Source organism: Moschus berezovskii, chromosome 1 (assembly GCF_049115385.1).
Source record: "Moschus berezovskii isolate FMDL1 chromosome 1, NW_MosBer_1.0, whole genome shotgun sequence".
Classification (NCBI taxonomy): domain Eukaryota; kingdom Metazoa; phylum Chordata; class Mammalia; order Artiodactyla; family Moschidae; genus Moschus; species Moschus berezovskii.
This window is the reverse complement of record NC_142460.1, coordinates 102248792-102268135: the sequence shown is the minus strand read 5'-3', so window position 1 is coordinate 102268135 and position 19344 is coordinate 102248792. Positions and strand designations below refer to the sequence as shown.

Below are 19344 nucleotides of genomic sequence, written 5' to 3'. Positions count from 1 at the left end.
TGAAGCCACGCCTTTAAAATTCTGAGATGAATTTGTTTCCAACTGAGGATTTATACCAAGACAAATTATTAATCAAATGTAAGGGTGGGACAATGGCATTTTCATGTATGAGAAGTCTCAATTATTTTACTTCCCTTTCTGAAGGAAGCTATTATGGATATGTTCCTTCACATTTAGAGAGTAAATTAAGACAGAAATAAATGAATTCTTCCTTTCAGCTCCAAGAGCAACCAGCTCAGGTTGGAGTAGGAGAACAGAAGTTTCCAGAGGGGAGAGCTTCAAGAAACTAAAAAACAACAAAAAAATTGTTGAAAAGTCAAGACCTAAATTAGTGACAGCTATCTAGAAAATTCATCAGATTAACAGAAGAGACAATAATGGCCTCCAGGAATAACAACCAAGAAATATACACAAAAGAGATCAATCATAACCCTGGTGGCTCAGAGGTTAATGCGTCTGCCTCCAATGCGGGAGTCCCGGGTTCGATCCCTGGGTCGGCAAGATCCCCTGGAGAAGGAAACGGTAACCCACTCCAGTATTCTTGACTGGAGAATCCCATGGACGGAGAAGCCTGGTTAGGCTACAGCCCATGGGGTTGCAAAGAGTTGGACACGACTGAGCGACGGAACGGAACTACATGGCTACATGGTTCAGCTGTGAACAATCATTTATCTTGTCATAATGATGAAGCTTCTAGTGCTGATCTAAAAAAAAACAACACGGCATAAAGCTGTTAGGAGAATGTGGGAAGGAGAAGAGGCCTGTAGGATGTGGTTAAAAAAAGAGCTAAATCCTCATTTTCCGTAGTAGGAAGTCAATAGAGAATATCTAACACTGAAAAAAAAAAAATACAGCCATATAAGCAGGCTGTTTAGATACACGGATGTAACCAGAAGTAAATAAAAGGGTTGAGAGTCGTTGCGTTTGAGCAGCAGAAATTAGAAGTGTGGAGGAGTGGGGCAAGGCCTGAAATCATGTATTTGGAGGGCTTAGTGTCTCGTCATGTGTCCAGATTGGCACCTGAAATAAGCTGGGTAAAAATGGAGTGACCACTGCAGAGAATACGGTAACAACACAGTTGAAGTTCAGAGCAGGAGCACCCTCCTTTGGATAGTGTGCATAAGGCAGTGGCAGAAGAACTTCCCTTTTCTGGTTCTTGGAAAATCACTTTTTACTCCATTTTCTTTTTGTCGGAACCTGTATATGCTGTGCTCAACTCAATTTTAATTTCAGCTCTTTTACTGAAAGAGCTTGGCCTAGCTCTGCCCAAACGCTGGAGGGGAAGGCAGTCCAGTGTATGGAATTCCGGTTTACTCATCAGCTTTTGATCCTTAAGCTCTGATTCCTTATTTGAAAATAGAGAAAACATTCCTTGTCTCATACGAGTGTGTGAGGAATAAATGAATAATTTAGTACATAAAGTGTCTGGTACATAGTCATTGCTGATATATTTAAACAAAAGAAGAGGTACACTGGATAACCTTAGTCTAGGGCGGGCATCCCATAATGCAGGGGCCAGACCCCACAGATGAACCATCCAGTAGGGGCAAGAGCTCTGGGAGGGGGGAATTTGCTGCGGGGGGTGGGGGGCTCTGCTGAAAATAATCCATGAAGTTTGCTAATTGTAGCAAAAGTTTTTACTGTATTTTTTTGAGTGTTGTGTCTTTTGATTAGACTGCAGGGTTCAGCAAACTTGTGGAAACCCAGATCCTGGAATGTTTTAGGCCTAAGGATCGATAAAGTGCTTAGCTTGCTGAGCTTCCAAGTCTAAACACAGAACAATTGCTCCCATCGCAGATAATGTGGAATAATGGATCCAGGGTTAATAGGATTATCTTTTATCCTAAGGCTCCTGTGTGCCTTGTGGTGATTGTTCATTTAAGCCAGGGACCTGGGATCAGGGCTCTAACTCTAGCTCTCTCATTCTCTGACTCAAAACTAAGCTCTTTACTAATGGTCTTGCCAGGAGGATGCTCACCTGTGGGTATGTTGGGGTGTGAATTTCTTAGGCTGTATTCTTGGTTCATTTTATAAACTTCTTTAGTTCTGGGTGGGATGTCTAAATCCTGGAGTTGGTCTGGAGTCAGGGCCTCACACAGGGAGGGTTACATTTGCCTCACACTTACTGGGAGCATGTGAGAGTTCATGAGATCTAGGCAGACTCTCATTTGCTCTCTTTGTTAGAGTTTGGTTTGAGTGCTTCTGTCTGACTTCGTACAGAGGAGGAGGGGGATTAGTTGCCAGAGGCTATAAGGTATGGGGCCTGGGCGGGCAGGAATAATGGCAGAAAGAGATCATGTGGAGAACAGACCCTGAGGAAGAGGAAGGAGGTGGGCTGGCTGGGGGTGAGAAGTGAAACTACGTCTTGATGTCAAGCCTATGACCCTTGTCGGGTAGGAGGGGGTTTCAGGAGCAGAAGATGCAGATCATAGTGGTGTCCTGCTTTCAAAGGGCACTGTACTGAAACTACAGGGAAGCACGTAAGTATATAGGGGGCTCAGGGACAAGGGGGCCGCAAGGAGACCCTGGGATCAGCTGAATGTATGATACCCATAGGGTGATAGGAAGAGTTGGTTTAAGCCACTTTATAGAAAATTCTTATAAAGAAAAACTGGAAGTCTCTATTGTTGTTTATAAACAACAAGCTCTGTTGTTTATTTCTGTTTCTGCAAAGTACACTTGCAATCCAGAACTGTCATTTCCTCATCTGTCAAAAGCCCAGTCACAGTGTTTGGAAGGAAGTTAAAAAAAAAGGCTTCTGAACAGCCACAGTGGATGGCTACAGCCCTATCACACAGTCTCACAGCCCTGTAAGGCTGTAGTGGGTCAGAGGCAGCTGGGATCCCGAGGGCCGGTCTAAACCGAGCTCTTCAGGGGTCCATTGAAGGGATTACAGGAAGGAAAATAGTACAGACGAGCCTTGCAGCCACTAGAAAGTTTCCAAGCATCTACCTTCTCTGGGGATGCAGGGTTTCCTGTCTGTCTCTCTGTGGGCCCCTGCCCTGTTCTCTTTGTCGACCAGCTTCCTTTCCCTCTGCAGGGCCCCACAGGCCTGTCACCTGATCTCGTGCATGACATTTGCTTATCATCCTGTGCTCACTACCTTTCCTTTAAGCTCTGAGTCTACCACCAACTGACTAGTCTTTTTTTCATAGTTGCAAGGCTGAAAGCATCTGATTGATCCAATTCGCTTATTTATGGGAGAGTTGCTTTTGTTTATTAATTAATTTATATTGGCATATAGTTGATTTACAATTTTGTGTTGTTTCTGGTGTATTGCAAAGTGATTCATATATATATATTTTTTTTTTTCCTTTTTCATATTCTTTTCCATATGGTTTCTTAGAGGATACTGAATATAGTCTTCTACACAGTAGTATCTTGTTATTTATCCATTTTATTTATAGTAATTTATGTCTGCCAATCCCAAACTCCTAATTTATCCCTCCCTCCTTCACCCCTTTTTCCTCTTTGTTAACAATAAGTTTGCCTTTGTGTCTGTGAGTCTTTTTCTATTTTGTAAATTCATTTGTATCATGTTTTTAGATTCCACACATAAGTGATATCATGGGATATTTGTCTTTCTCTGACTTCCTTTACTTGGTATGATAACCTCTGGGTCTCTCCATGTTGCTACAGATGGCATTATGGCTGAGTAACACAGTGTTGTTTTGAACACTGGGGTGCATATATTTTTTCAAATTAGATATATGACTAGGAATGGGGTTGCTGCATTATATGGTAACTCTACTTTTAGTTTTTCAAGGAACCTTCATACTGCTTTCCATAGTGGCTCCACCAGTTTACATTCCTGTAACAGGGAAGAAACTTTGTATTCTATTACAGGTTAGTTATTAAAGGGATGTTGCCTATAAGCTTAAATTATACATAATGGCTCATCTCAGGGAACCTTGCCTCCCAAATGATGAGTCTTAGGCTAAAATACCTTTGTCTAGCTCATAGGAAACATTCTGACGAGACCCATCTGTGAATGACTTCAGGAAGGAAGAAACGAACATATTCTCTCTGGAGGCTGACTGGGATCCAGAAGTGACCAGGAAATGATTGACTTTACTCCCTCCCCTTTTAGTGTAAAAGAAGCCTAAATTCTAACTCAGGCAAGATGATTCTTTGGGACATGAGTCTACCATCTTCTTTGTCTGCTGGCTTTCTGAATGAAGTTGTTATTCTTTGCCACAACTCATCTCTTGATTGATTGGCCTGTCCTGTGGTGAGCAGCATGAGCTTGGACTCAGTAACATTCCCACACACCCACAGTGGAGGAGGGCTCCCTTTTCTCCACAGCCTCTCCAGCATTCATTATTTGTGGACTTTTTGATGATGGCCATTTTGACTGGTGTGAGGTGATACCTCATTGTAGTTTTGATTTGCATTTCTCTAATAATTAGCAATGTTGAACATCTTTCCATGTGCCCATTGGCCACCTGTATGTCTTCTTTAGAGAAATGTCTATTTAGGTCTTCTGCCTTTTCGATTGGGTTGGTGTTTGTTTTTTTATTGAGTTGTATGAACTGTTTGTATATTTTGGAAATTAAGCCCTGTTGGTTACATCATTAGCAAATATTTTCTCCCCGTCTGAAGGTTGTTTTTTCCTTTCAGTTACGGTTTTCTTTGCTGTACAAAAGTATATAAGTTTGATTAGGCCCCATATGTTTATCTTTGCTTTTTTTTTCCCTATTGCTTTGGAAGACTGACCTCAGAAAACACTGGTGCTATGTATATCAGAGAATGTTTTGCCTGTGTTCTCTTCTAGGAGTTTATAGTGTCATGTCTTGCATTTAAGTCTTTAAGCCATTTTGAGTTTATTTTTGTGTATGGTGTGAGGGTGTGTCTGACTTCATTGATTTATATCAATGTGGCTGTCCAACATCCCCAGTGCCACTTGTTGAAGAGACTTATCTTTGCTCCATAGTATAGTGAGTTGCTTTAAAGTCAAAGTTCTACCCTTTGTCCATAAGCAGAGGCCCAAGTGTTGTAAGTGGGTAGCAGCGGGGTAGGCAGATAGAATGACTTGCCTATTTGAGTAATATGGGAGGTCTGCAAGCCATCTTCCAAAGGATTTAAAAAACAATAAAGGGACCTCACATTTCCTCACTAGTCTGCAGAATGCTGTGGCCAGAGTGCACGGTGCATGGTGTGGAAAGACAGCAGGGTTGGTCTTTTCCTGGGTCACGGGGACACAGAAATCCAGTCTCTTTAGACAGATTACATGGTGTATTAACCATTTATCACTGAAGGTTTGGCCTAGAGCAAAAGACAAGTTATGAGAGGCTGGCCAGGGAGAGGTGGAGAGTAGGGGCCTCCTTCATTAGCTGAGGCAGGTGGCTAAGCAGTTTCATGGTTCTCTGGCCCTGAGGGCACTTTGCTCCTGTTTCCTGGAGAAGGTTCCTTATTGGCAGGCTCCCAGATAGCCACCAGCTCAGCTGTGTTTGCAGGCAGTAACTCTTCCGGGCCTGGTTCACTTTCCCCACAGTGACTCTGGCTCTTGGTTGTTTTGTTGGTATTAATTATAGACAGCAGCAAAGTGCACAGATGCCACAAGTGATTTTTTGTTTTTCTGTCTCACCTGATTCCTTGGTTGTTTGCTCTGTTCTGCCACGAATCTTTGTGAGATTTTGACATTTGTACCCCTCAAATGGCTCACTTCAACTTCAGTTTCATCTGATGTCAGTTCCCAGCATCTGCGCTTCCATCTGTGCTTCCTCTTATTTCTCTTAGCATCTCAGGCTCTCTTTGTTCTGGACAATATCCTTGTGTACTACCATTCCTCTCTTCATTGGATTTTTCACCTTTTCCCTCTTTGCCAATTCTTACTCATGCATCCCCCCTCCCCAAAGCTTGATTAGGGGAACCCATTTTCTCATCCTGGTTCTTGTTTTAGCCTTGGCCTGAGCTGAGTGTGAGTATGAAATATGAAAAACCTGGGTGCTGCAAACTCTACACTTGTTTCCACTAGAAATGTTACATGTGAGCAAGAATGTGGGTGAGGGAGGGACTGGGATGTTAGAGGAATAGGCAGAGTTTTCCACTCCTGGGAGTTTGTGTGGTATGATAGTTCTGCAGAGAGCCCGCCAAGACTGTTCAAAAGACTGAGAAATTTGGAAACTCTTTGACCCTGCAATTTGACTTCTAAGACTGTATCTTATGGAAATAACTGTGGATTTCCCCCATAGTTTTAAGGAGATGGGAATACCAGACCACCTTCCGTGCCTCCTGAGAAACTTGTATGCAGATCAAGAGGCAACAGTTAGAACCAGACATGGAACAACAGACTGGTTCAAAATTGGGAAAGGAGTGTGTCAAAGCTGTATATTGTCACCCTGCTTATTTAACTTCTATGCTGAGTACATTGTGCAAAATGCTGGACTGGATGAAGCACAAGCTGGAAACAAGATTGTAGGGAGAAATAACAATATCTGCATCTCAGATATGCAGATGACACCACCCTTATGGCTGAAAGGGAAGAGGAATTAAAGAGCCTCTTGATGAAGGTGAAAGAGGAGAGTGAAAAAGGTGGCTTAAAACTCAAAAAATTCAAAAAATGAAGATCATGACATCTGGTCCCATCAGTTCATGGCAAATAGATGGGAAACAATGGAAACAGTGACAGACTCTATTTTCCTGGACTTCAAAATCACTGCAGATGGTGACTGCAGCCATGAAATTAAAAGACACTTGCTCCTTGGAAGAAAAGGTATGACAGAACTAGACAGCATATTAAAAAGCAGAGACATTACTTTGCTGACAAAGGTCAATTTAGTCAAAGCTATGGTTTTTCTCGGAGAAGGCAATGGCAAGCCACTCCAGTACTCTTGCCTGGAAAATCCCGTGGATGGAGGAGCCTGGTAGGCTGCAGTCTGTGGGGTCGCTAAGGGACACGACTGAGCGACTTCACTTTCACTTTTCACTTTCACACATTGGAGAAGGAAATGGCAACCCACTCCAGTGTTCTTGCCTGGAGAATCCCAGGGACGGGGGAGCCTGGTGGGCTTCCGTCTATGGGGTCACACAGAGTCGGACATGACTGAAGTGACTTAGCAGCAGCAGCAGCATGGTTTTTCTAGCGGTCATGTATAGATGTAAGAGTTGGACCATAAAGAAGGATGAACGCTGAAGAATTGATGCTTTTGAGCTGTGGTGTTGAAGAAGACTCTTGAGAGTCCCTTGGCCTGCAAGGAGATCAAACCAGTTAATCATAAAGGAAATCAGTCCTGAATATTCATTGGCAGGACTGATGATGAAGCTGAAGCTCCAATACTTTGGCTACCTAATGTGAAAAGCAGACTCATTGGAAAAGACCCTGATGCTGGGAAAGATTGGAGGCAGGAGGAGAAGGGGACGATAGAGGATGAGATGGTTGGATGGCATTACTGACTCACTGGATATGAGTTTGAGCAAACTCTGGGAGTTGGTGAAGGACAGGGAAGCCTGGTGTGCTGCAGCCCACGGGGTCACAAAGAGTTGGACATGATTGAGTGACTGAACAACAACAACAAATCTGTAATTTGCAAAAAAAAAAAAAAGAGTTGACAATGACTTAATTGTTCAGCTTTTGGGTACACAGGCATATACTTTTAATATGATTACTAAACCATGATTTTATTGGATCTTTGTAAAAAATCCAGATAACAAAATAAAACCAGGAAGGGTGTGTTATCTGTAGTTATCTTGGCTGAAGAAGAGAGGGTAACTTTTTTTCCCTTTGACAGCTATATTTTCTAAAATTTCAAGATTAAACATACGTGTCTTTGACACTAAGAAAAACAACAGTTACTTTAAAAACAAGCACTGTCCACCCAGACACAATAATAACATACAGGTTGAAACTTTAGATTCAGTTAAAAATGTTCCCCATTAAGTTTAGGAATTGAATTCACATTTGTAACATCATAAAGAATTTACTATAGGTCAAAGGGAGACTGTGAGCCAGTTGGATGTATTTGTTGATGGAAATTGGTTGTCCATAAACCTTAGCTAAACATAAGACTCAGGGCCAGAACTAATGCTTTCTTACTCTTGCTTTTCTTACCAATAATAGCAAGTAGCATGAGGATTAAGTGATTGTAGAAGAGTTTGCTTTGCTTAATCTGCAGCTCACTCTGAAATTGCTCAGCTCCAGAAGGGGTAGGTCTGGGTGAACAGATGGCCAGGTTGAACCCTGGGAAGGAGGCTGGAGTTCTGGAAGGGGCTCTGAAGTGGCCAGAGTGACCAGGGATGGGAGGAGCAAGGGTGTTTTTCCTCCTGTGTGTATTAACATGTGTGCCTCTGATGCTTAGCCGCTAACTTGGCTTTGTTTTTTTTTTCCTTCCTGCAGGCAGTGTAGAGTGAATTGTGCTGAGATCTGCAGAGAGCAGCCCAGAGAGAAGCAGTGAAGTTGTAGACTGCAGCTGAAATGAACTGGCCCACGTGAGCCTGCCCAAGCCCTGGGGCAAGGCCTGTGTCCCATCGCTGAGGTAAGAGCCCTCGAATCCTAGTCTGGGGACCACGAAGGTAAAATGCCTCCTGGGGTGCTGGGGTGGGGTGTAGGACACTTCATCCTCTCAAGATCAGGAGATAAAGGCCACTTGTTTCTGGTTCAAACCATCAGCTTCTATTTCAGCCCAATCAGGGGCAAGGTCATTTGGTGGCCTAAGAGGTTTTGATTTTTTAGGGCAGGTCTTCTGGACTCTTAACAGAAAGTTTTCTCAATTGGGGGTGAAATTTGAACTCCCAAGGGAATGAATTTATCCTTCAGGTAAGACTGCACCAAGCTCAGGGAATGCTTATTTGGTGCACCAGCTCTGTTCTGCTGGGGAAGCTGAGTTTTTAGGAAACAGCCCCCCCAAGATATAGCATTCCCCAAGGAATATAGAGACAGAAATTACCTGGAGAGGTTATTCCAAAATAGTCCACTAAGCTTACTAAAAAATGACTTAAATTACCTAGATATGTTCTGATTATAAAAGTAAACTGGAGGAATAATGACGGGGAAGAAAAGAAAACACGCCTGAAATCTTACCCCTGTTAACAGACCTTCAGGTAGTTTCCATTAAAATTACTCTCTAGGCCTCCAGAAGGAAATGGCAACCCACTCCAATGTTCTTGCCTGGAGAATCCCAGGGACGGGGGAGCCTGGTGGAGTCTATGGGGTTGCACAGAGTCGGACAGGACTGAAGCGACTTAGCAGCAGCAGCAGCAGCAGGCCTCCAGCGCATGTTGGCTCTTCCTGCGTGGAGGCAGAGAGGGGAGGCAGCGGGAACACTCAGGGCCTAGGAGAACTCTAGGCCTCTCCAGAGGAGAGGTGATTTTAAATATTCAGGAATTTTGCAAATTGGTTGTTAAAAATTGTTGGCGACTTGAAATTGGCTATAGTGGGAAAACTGACACCCCTGAAATTAGCCAAGGCGGCAAACCAGGGACGTTTTGCTTTGGAGATTCCGGTGGACCTCCCCCGCCCCCACTCCCGCCCCCAACGCTGGGAGGCACAGGACAGGTCGCTTCACTTGTGCATCCATCCCTCCGCTTCCTCCCCTGTGAACTCTAAGTGCTTCATAATCATTCACTGAATAAATGAATGAGTTTCTGTTCTTATTATCCCATAAAGTGAGTCCCATAAGAGTGAAAATGAAATGTTTTGCACGTTGTAAATTTTCCTGCCCGTGGAGGGGAGGGGCTTTATTTGATTGGTAAGCCTTTGCTTTATTGATGTAGACAAAGTGGCTGGCGCTTCTCCTTTTGGCTCTTGCTTCTGGGGAAATCTGTGAATTACTGACACCCTTTCATAAGGGCCGATGAAAGCGCTCCATTTATGGACCGACATCTGGGGCAAATTTCCTTCCTGGAAAAATCAAGAAATCAAGAGAAGTGTGAAAAGGAAGCCCGGGCGCTGCTGGACGTGAGAGCCAGGGTTGAAATCAGAGCTTTAAACTCACAGCTCTGATGCGGGGAGGAGGGGTGTTTGGGGTTAGAGAGGAGCAGGGGCACTTCCTGCCAAATGTGGAATTTAAACAAAAGCTCTTTCTTCCAGGCCCTGCTGTCAGCAGATTAGAACTAATTAAATTAGCATAATGGAACCCCAACCTCTGCCCTCTCCCTTGCTTTCTGAACCTCCTGGCTCCTTTTCGCCACCTCCTTTAAGTAGCCTGCAAGAGGGGATGGGGGGAAGGCAGGGCACCAGGGTACTGTGTAGAACTGTAGTTTGGAAAATTACAAAAGTAGAAAGGACCGTAGAGGCCATCTGGTCCCACACTTTCATTTTAAGAAGCCTGGTCCCACAGCTGTGGTTAGCAGTTGTAGTTGCTGAGGAGAAGGTGTGTGCTCCAGGGGAGGGAGGGATGCCGGTTGTGAGAGGATACTGCTCCTGAGGTCATGTGCTCACTGAGCCTTGTCTGCACCTGGCAAGGGCACAGGTGGGTGTCCTCCAGGTGCCAGCCCGGCCTTCCTCCCCTCCGCACCCCCGCCCCTCCTCTGTACCTGATATGCCCTTCTGGTACGCTTGGAGTTAAGTCCTCTTCCTTCATCAGGAGCCTGACTTTCTAGGTCAGTGAAACAAGTTGAGAAGATGTTATCTGAGGACCTTTTATGGTATATGTATACACTTGGAAGGGTAGAGAAGGGCGTTGATTGAGCTCATGGTGGCGCCAGGTGCCCTGCTTCTGCTTTGGAGACACTTGATTTGGGTTTGAGCCAGGCTTCACAGTAGCTGCATGATTACCTTGTCTTTCTGACTCAGTTTCCTCGTTTGTAAACTGGGCTGAATAATACCTACCTTGAATGAAGGTTATTAATTATAATTTTTTTTTCCTTTTGCTTTCTTGGTCTCTATGTCATGTCCGATTCCTCTGAGACCCCATGGACTGTAGCCCGCCAAGCTTCTCTGTCCATGGGTTTTCCCAGGCAAGAAGACTGGAGGGGGTTGCCATCTCCTTCTCCAGGGGATCTTCCCAACCCAGGGATTAAACCTGGGTCTCCTGCATTGTCGGCAGATTACTTACCACTGAGCCACTAGGGAAGCCCAGATAAATGATTATTTTTATAATGTTCTGCCCACAAGGTAGCTGCTTATTAGATGATAACCATCACTTTTTTCCCATGCACCTTTATTGAGATATAATTGAGAGACGAAAACCTGCATATATTTCAGTTGCAAAACTTAGTGAGTTTTGGCATATGCATAAACTTACGAAATTTTCCACACATATCAGTGAACATAACCGTTGTTCTCCCAAGTTTCTTCCTTCACCTAATCCTTCCCTTCTGCCCCCTCTGCGTCCTGCCTCCCATCCCTAGGCAATCACTAATCTGCTTTATTGCTGTAGATTGGTTTGCATTTTCTCAAACTTCACATAAATTGCATAATACAGCATATTTTCATTTTACACTCAGCATAATTATTTTGATATTCATCTGTGTTTGGGCATCAGTAGTTCTTTCCTTTATTGCTGAATAGTGCCCCAGTGTATGGAAATACCAAGATTTGTTTATCCATTCATCTGTTGATAGAGTGTTGGGGTTGTTATCAATTTTTGGCTATTAAAGCCCATATATATATTTGCAGTGACATGGACGGATCTAGAGATTATCATACTAAGTGAAATAAGTCAAACAGAGAAAGAAATATCATATGATATCCCCTCAAAAATGATACAAATGAACTTATTTATAAAATAGACGCACAGACTTAGAAAACAAATTTATAGTTACCAAAGGGAAAAGATGTAGGAAGGGATTAAATAGGAGTTTGAGATTAGCAGATACAAACTACTATATATAGTTAATAGATAAACAATAAGGACCTATATTCAATATATTGTAATAACCTATAATGGAAAAGAATCTAAAGAAGGTATGTGTATATAACTGAATCACTTTGCTGTATACCTGAAACTAATACAACATGGTAAATCAACTATATTTCAATAACATGTTGTTTTGGGGAAAAAAGCCACTATAAGCATTTATGAAACAATTTTTGTGGGAGTTTATGCATTCTTTTTGGATGAATACCTTGGAGTACTATGTCTGGGTCACATGGAAGGTATATGTTTAGCTTAAGGAGCTGCCAAACTTTTCTAAAGCAGTTGTACTAGTTCTTATGCCCACAAGCAATGTATGAACATTCCAAGTGCTCCACTTCCTTGTCAACACTTAGTGTGGTCAGTCTTTTTAATTTTAGTTATTCTAATAGGTTGGTGGTGATATTTCATGGTTTTATGTGCACTTCTTTGAAGATTAATGATGTTGACTATTTTTTCATGTGCTTATTTAGCATCTGCATATTTCCTTTGGTGAAATGTCTATTTAGATCTCGGAGAAGGCAATGGCAACCCACTCCAGTACTCTTGCCTGGAAAATCCCATGGGCGGAGGAGCCTGGTATTCTGCAGTCCATTGGTTCATGAAGAGTTGGACATGATTGAACAACTTCACTTTCACTTTTCACTTTCATGCATTGGAGAAGGAAATGGCAATCCACTCCACTGTTCTTGCCTGGAGAATCCCAGGGACGGTGGAGCCTGGTGGGCTGCCGTCTATGGGGTCGCACAGAGTCAAGCACGACTGAAGCAACTTAGCAGCAGCAGCAGCTATTCAGATCTTTTGTTCTTTAAATGAAGTTGGACTGTCTTCTTATGATTGGATTGTAAAAGTTCTTTATATATTCTACAGACCAGTTTTTTTAATTGGAGACTCTGCAAATATATTTTCTAATTCTGTGACTTGCTTTTGGTGAGAAACAGTAACACATTAGCAATTACAATTCAGTTGAATAGTGCTGTGCTCAGGGAGTACAAAGGAAGATCAGTAATCTTAGGATGCGGAGTCAGGGAATCTTTCAGGAGGTAAAGGTATGTAAATTGGGGCTTAAGGAAATTATACGTTAGCTAGGCAGGGGAAGGGCAGTGTAGGTAGGAATTTGTATGTGCAAAGGCATGGAAATATGCAACATCATGGTGCATACCCAGTTGTAAGTCATTTGATTGGAGCCCTGGGATTTGGGGAGTGGAAGGATGTGGTGTGGGCTGGAATCCCAGATGTCCTCTTACTGACTGTGCACCTCTTTTATTTATTTATAACTTTTAATTTTGAAACAATTATAGGTTCAGTTGTACTTGCAAAGATAGTGCAGAGAGGTCTAGTGTATCCTTTAGTTTCTTCCCCTGGTTTCATCTTACACAATTATAGTACAGTATCAAAACCAGGAATCTGCGTTTGGGTACAGCTGTGCGTGGAACAATGTCTCATTTTCTCACATGTGTATTAGTGGAGCCACCACTACAATCAAGGTACAGAACTATTCCTCCACACAGAGGTCTCCCTCATGCCACCCATTCATTGTCATGCTGGGTTGGCCCTTTCTCGCTTTTCTCATCCCTATAATTTTGTCATTTTCAGAGTGTTCTGTAAATAGAGTCATATAATATGCAACCTTCTGAGACTGGCTTGTTTTTACTCATCAGAATGTACTTCAGGTCCCTCCAGGTTGTTGAGAGTACCAATAGTTAGCTCTTTTTTTTTTAATGATGGGTGTTATTCCATTTTATGAATGTATCAGTTTCACTGTTGACCCATTGAAGGACATTTGGGTTGTTTCTAGTTTTTGACTATAACAGATTCAACTGCTGTGAGCAATTTTGCACAAGTTTTTATGTGAACATCAAATTTTATTTTTCAAAAAAAAGAAACCCCCCAATTTTTGTGTGTGTGTATTTTTCCAGGATAAATGCTCAGGAGGGCAATTGCTGAGTTGTATGGCAAGTGTGTTTTTAAGTTTTTAAGAAACTGCCTAACTATTTTCTAGAGGGACTGTATGGTTTTCTGTCCCCACCAGCAATGTAGGAAAGATCTACTTTTCCACCTCCTCATCAGCATTTGCAGTATCCTTTTATTTCTTTCATTTTTCACTGGAAAAAAGCACTCTAATTCATCAACTTGAACACAAACATTTCTTCAAAAATTAAGAAAAAAAAAAAGCTTTTTATTTTACATTGGAGTATAGCCAATTAACAATGCGACAGTTTCAGGTGGACAGCCAAGGGACTCCATCATACATATTCATGTATGCGTTCTCTCTCCAAGTCCCCTCCCATCCAGGCTGCCATGTAATACTGAGCAGAGTTCCGTGTACTATACAGTAAGTCCTTGTTGATTATCTATTTTAAATATAGCAGTGTGTACTTGTCCATCCCGAACTCCCTACTGAATGAAGTAAATCAGACAGAGAAAGAACAGTATCGTGTGACAGCCCTTATATGTGGAATCTAAAAAGAAATGATACAAATGAACTTACAAAATGGAAAGAGACTCCCAGGCTTCGAGAATGAACTTATGGTTGCCAAGGGAAGGAGCGGCAGGGCAGGATGGGAGGAGAATAGTTAGGGGGTGTCTTCTCTTTAATATCAGTTCTAATAGGTGTGCAGTGGTGGCTTATTGTGGTCTTCATCTGTACTTCTCTAGTGGCTGGTTGTGTAACTCTTCCCCTTTCTGCTCTCGGGTTGGCTGTGTTAGTCTCCACCCCAGCCTGTAGTTTTTAAATGGGAGAAGCAAAAGGAAGCTGACAGCCCCTCGCACCATTTCTGGAGCTGCCTTGGAAGCCTGGCTTCACTTGTTTTCTGATCCTGTAAGCTGGCTATCGGATCTTTCTTCATTGTCCTGGGTGGCTCTAGGAAAGTGATAGTTTATAGACTTGGGTGTTTTTTTCAGGAGAGGGTTTTTTTTTTTTAATTGTTTCCCACAGATGAGCAAACAACCTGTGTTGATTTTTTACTAGGCTCTGGGGTAAGTTCTCCTCCACCCCTTCCTTCCTTGGTCCCCATGTGCCAGAATATGTACTTCCTGGCAGCTGAGATGAAGAAACCTCTGGATCTGACTCTGGATGCCTTTTCTCAGCGTTTGGACGTCTGAGGTGCCAAGGGAGGCTGCCATGGCCTCAGGCCCTCCCTGTGCTTGGGATCGTCTCTTCCTTTTACTTATGGATGGAGAGGCAGCTTCAGTGTGCTGGGAAAAATAATAATGGTAGCTAAGAATTACACAGCAGTCATACTGGATAACAAGTGCTTTGTACATATTTTCTGATTTAATTCCCATGACAAACTGACAGATGCAGAGCCTCAGATTCCTTACCTGTAAACAGGGCAGTAACCATACCTAGTGGGTGGGTAGGGAAGGATAAGTATGGGTGGGGTAGTTCCTTACCCGAGAGAATGCTGGTTCCCTCTCCTCTACAGAGACCCTTAAGAATTATGAATACTCAGCCGCACGGCAGTACTGCACTGAAAGAAAACGAGGTGTCTGTATACCTTGTCCCACTTTCATCAAAGATGAGTGTCCATTCAGTCAGCATTCAGTCACCTTTAAGAATAAGAATGTAAGGTGTGCTTGCTTCTGTACTAGGCACTGTGAGCTCTAGAGCTACAGTCCTTTACCTCATACAGCATGTGGTCTACAGAGAAGTATGAATTGATTAATAACACAACCAAGTGTATACTCATGGACTGTGGATTTCTTTAAAGGAAATTCTGTGGTGCTGGCTGAGTTAACCAGTCTGAGGTCAGAGGATGCCTCCTTGGGAAAGTGATACTGCTTGGAGTCTGATTCCTTAGCCTTGATCTACTGCAGAGGACCTTGTGGAACATTCTACAGGATCAGTTCACTTTCTGCTGTGTCCTGACTATAGACTGACCCAAAGCATGGTCATCCTAGTGCTCTCCCCACCCCAACAACCCAGGCTGTTTTGTGAGGTTGTTCATCCCTAACCATTTACAGCTGCTGCTGATCCCATGGGGATGGAGACTAAGCTCAGGGTCACACCTCACAGGGTTGAATCATCATTTTTTGTTGTTTCTTTGTTTTTGAATGTTCTCGTGACTCAGCCAACTTATTACTCAACCGAACACAGTGAGCCACCATGGTAGAGTTATTCATCACATAGGTTTTTTTAAAAACCATCTTTATTGAGATAGGATTTGTATTCCATGAAATTAACTTGCTTTGACTGTAAATTCAGTGATTTTTAGTAAATTTACTGGGTTGCACAACCATTACTAAAATCTACTTTTAGAACATTTCCTTCATTGGAAATGTTTTTCTTCAAATGGAAAAATCAAGAAATTATTTTTCATGGAAATCGCTCCATAATTATATTTTATGGAATTAGTTCTGTGCTCCCTGTAGAAGGATCTCATTAATTAATTCAGTTAGTATTTACTGAGAGCCTGCTGGAGACCATAGCTGGGCTAGGTGCAAAAGGCAATGAAGAGAGAAACAAGTGGAGGGGGAGGCTGACAAGCTTCCTGTTGAATATACATTGTTAGATGTGATCTACCTGCAGGTTGGGCTTCCTTGGCAACTCAGACAGTAAAGAATCTGCCTGCCAATGCAGGAGATGCAGGTTTGATTCCTGGTTCAGGAAGACCCCCTGGAGAAGGAAATGGCAACCCACACCAGTATTCTTGTCTGGGAAATCCTGTAGCCAGGGGAGCCTGGTGGGCTACAGTCCATGGGGTCGCACAGCGTTGGACAGGACTTAACGACTAAACAACAGCCTGCAGGTTATAGGTTACCTGTGGCTGCTGCTGGGCAGGTGATAGTTTTCTGTCTTGTGGCTCCTAATTGATGAGGCAAGGGCCTTGCTTTTGCAATACCTGCTGATTGCACTGAAATTACTGGCCAAGCTGGAGGGAAGCATGCTCTCCAATATCCGCACACAGCTGTAAGCTTTGGCAAGAGTGGTTGCAGGATCTGGGAAGAGAGGAGATTGGGGGTGCTGTTTGCAGTGTGAAGATTCCACAGGTGGACTTGGGGTGAGCGGCGAGGTGTCCTGAAGGAGGAAAAGAGTGCCAGGAAAGTCAGGGATGCTTGACTCTTCAGGTGTCCAACTGCCTAGGGGCGCATCTGCATACAGTGGGGTGGTGACTGGGGGCAAGGTGCGAGGTTTGGGTGCTAGACTGAGGAATTTGGACTGGCTGGAGCAAACAGGGAAGATGCTATTTCAAGTCTCCAAGGAGGGGGCGTGGCTATTCAGAGCTGGGCTTGGGAGAGTAATCTCGTGTGATCTGAGGGATGAGAAGTGGGCACGGGTTAGGAGGTTCGTGAGTATCCTGATGGTAGGTGATGTGGACTTGCTGTGAACAGGGGAAGTGGGGCACGGAAAGCAGAAGTGGATGGGAGCGAAGACTCTGCCAGGTAGGGGAGAAAAACCTCTCTGTCCCAGCCTCTTCTCTTAGCGCCCACATCTGCCTTGCCCATCTGCCTGTTGTACTTCAGCCAACCCCTCAAAGTCAGTCTGTCCAAAGCCAGGCTCCACAGCCTCCTCCCCATCATGCTTTCCCCTTGCCTGGTGTGCTTTTCTCTCCCCTTCATGCCTCTCCCTGTCCTGCTCCTCTTGCCCAGGAGGAAGGAGAGGAACCAGAAAAAAGTGGAACACTTATCCAGGTGGAAGGGAGCGCCGTTGAAAGTGGTAGTGAGAGATTTCTAGGGAGGGAAGTGCCAGAAGTCACTGAGGTGAGTGAGTGCAGATCCTGAGGAAGGGCTGGGGACTCAGGGCTGGTACTCCAGGTGAGTGAGGTCCCTGGTGCAAAATTTAAGGAGGCCCTGACTGTGAACCCTGTGTTGCATAACCCTGAGAGCGAGGGTCCTAGACCAGGTTCCTGCAGAGAACTGGTGGTTGGGAGGATGCCAGCAACTTTGGAAAAAGCATTAACTTTCAGAAATTGAAGGACCAAGGGTGGAACTGTTTCTTCAGAAGATCGCCTTCGGTAGGAAGCTTCCTGAAGCTGTCTGGGGGCCTGCCTGTCTACTTCCTCCTTACTGGAAGACAGCCCCTTAGGTCTCCACAGATTCTCTAGGCTTCCTGAAGCACAATGTGAAGACTATTGGTTATATCTAGCCCCTCTTCTTATCAGAGAATTCTGAGACCCAGAGAAATATGTGACTTGTCTAGGGTCACACATAGAAGGGTGACCATAGGGGTCTTCTTTATCTTCCTTTGATGTGTGACCTTTAGTTGGTTTATCTTTTCACTGTTCCTCCCAATCTCCTTCTCCTTCACCAATGAGAATTGGCAACAGCTGATACTCAAGGCTGTGAAAAGAAGAGAAGCAAAAAGCAAAGGAGAAAAGTAAAGATATGCCCATTTGAATGCAGAGTTCCAAAGAATAGCAAGGAGAGATAAGAAAGCCTTCCTCAGGGAACAGTGCAAGGAAATAGAAGAAAACAATAGAATGGGAGACTAGAGATCTCTTCAAGAAAATGAGAGATACCAAGGGAACATTTCATGCAAAGATAGGCTCAATAAAGGACAGAAATGGTATGGACCTAACAGAAGCAGAAGATATTAAGAAGAGGTGGCAAGAATACACAGAAGAACTGTACAAAAAAGATCTTCATGACCCAGATAATCATGATGGTATGATTACTCACCTAGAGCCAGACATTCTGGAATGTGAAGTCAAGTGGGCCTTAGGAAGCATCACTACGAACAAAGCTAGTGGAGGTGATGGAATTCCAGTTGAGCTATTTCAAATTCTGAAAGATGATGCTGTGAAAGTGCTGCACTCAATATGCCAGCAAATTTGGAAAACTCAGCAGTGGCCACAGGACTGGAAAAGCTCAGTTTTCATTCCAGTTCCAAAGAAAGGCAATGCCAAAAAATGCTTGAACTACCGCACAGTTGCACTCATCTCACATGCTAATAAAGTAATACTCAAAATTCTCCAAGCCAGGCTTCAGCAATACATGAACTGTGAACTTCCAGATGTTCAGGCAGGTTTTAGAAAAGGCAGAGGAACCAGAGATCAAATTGCCACCATCCTCTGGATCATGGAAAAAGCAAGAGAGTTCCAGAAAAGCATCTATTTCTGCTTTATTGACTGTGCCACAGCCTTTGACTGTGTGGATCACAATAAACTGTGGAAAATTCTGAAAGAGATGGGCATACCAGACCAGCTGACCTGCCTCTTGAGAAGCCTGTATGCAGGTCAGGAAGCAACAGTTAGAACTGGACATGGAACAACAGACTGGTTCCAAATAGGAAAAGGAGTACATCAAGGCTGTATATTGTCACCCTGCTTATTTAACTTATATGCAGAGTACATCATGAGAAACACAGGGCTGGAGGAAGCACAAGCTGGAATTAAGATTGCCAGGAGAAATATCAATAACCTCAGATATGCAGATGACACTACCCATATGGCAAAAGTGAAGACGAATTAAAGATCCTCTTGATGAAAGTGAAAGAGGAGAATGAAAAAGTTGGTTTAAAGCTCAACATTCAGAAAACGAAGATCATGGCATCCGGTCCCATCACTTCATGGCAAATAGATGGGGAAACAGTGGAAACAGTGGCTGA

General features: G+C 43.5%; 1 protein-coding gene across 5 annotated transcripts in view; it reads left to right on the top strand.

Annotated features, from left to right (window-relative positions):
• The window catches only part of ST6GAL1 (ST6 beta-galactoside alpha-2,6-sialyltransferase 1), a 144298-nt gene that overhangs the window by 25923 nt on the left and 99031 nt on the right, over positions 1-19344 (top strand). For all 5 annotated transcript variants that reach the window (XM_088838366.1, XM_055408408.2, XM_055408426.2 and 2 more), the window contains one exon: positions 8336-8474. The gene's annotated coding sequence lies outside the window, so the exon portion shown is untranslated. The remainder of the gene's footprint in view (positions 1-8335; positions 8475-19344) is intronic.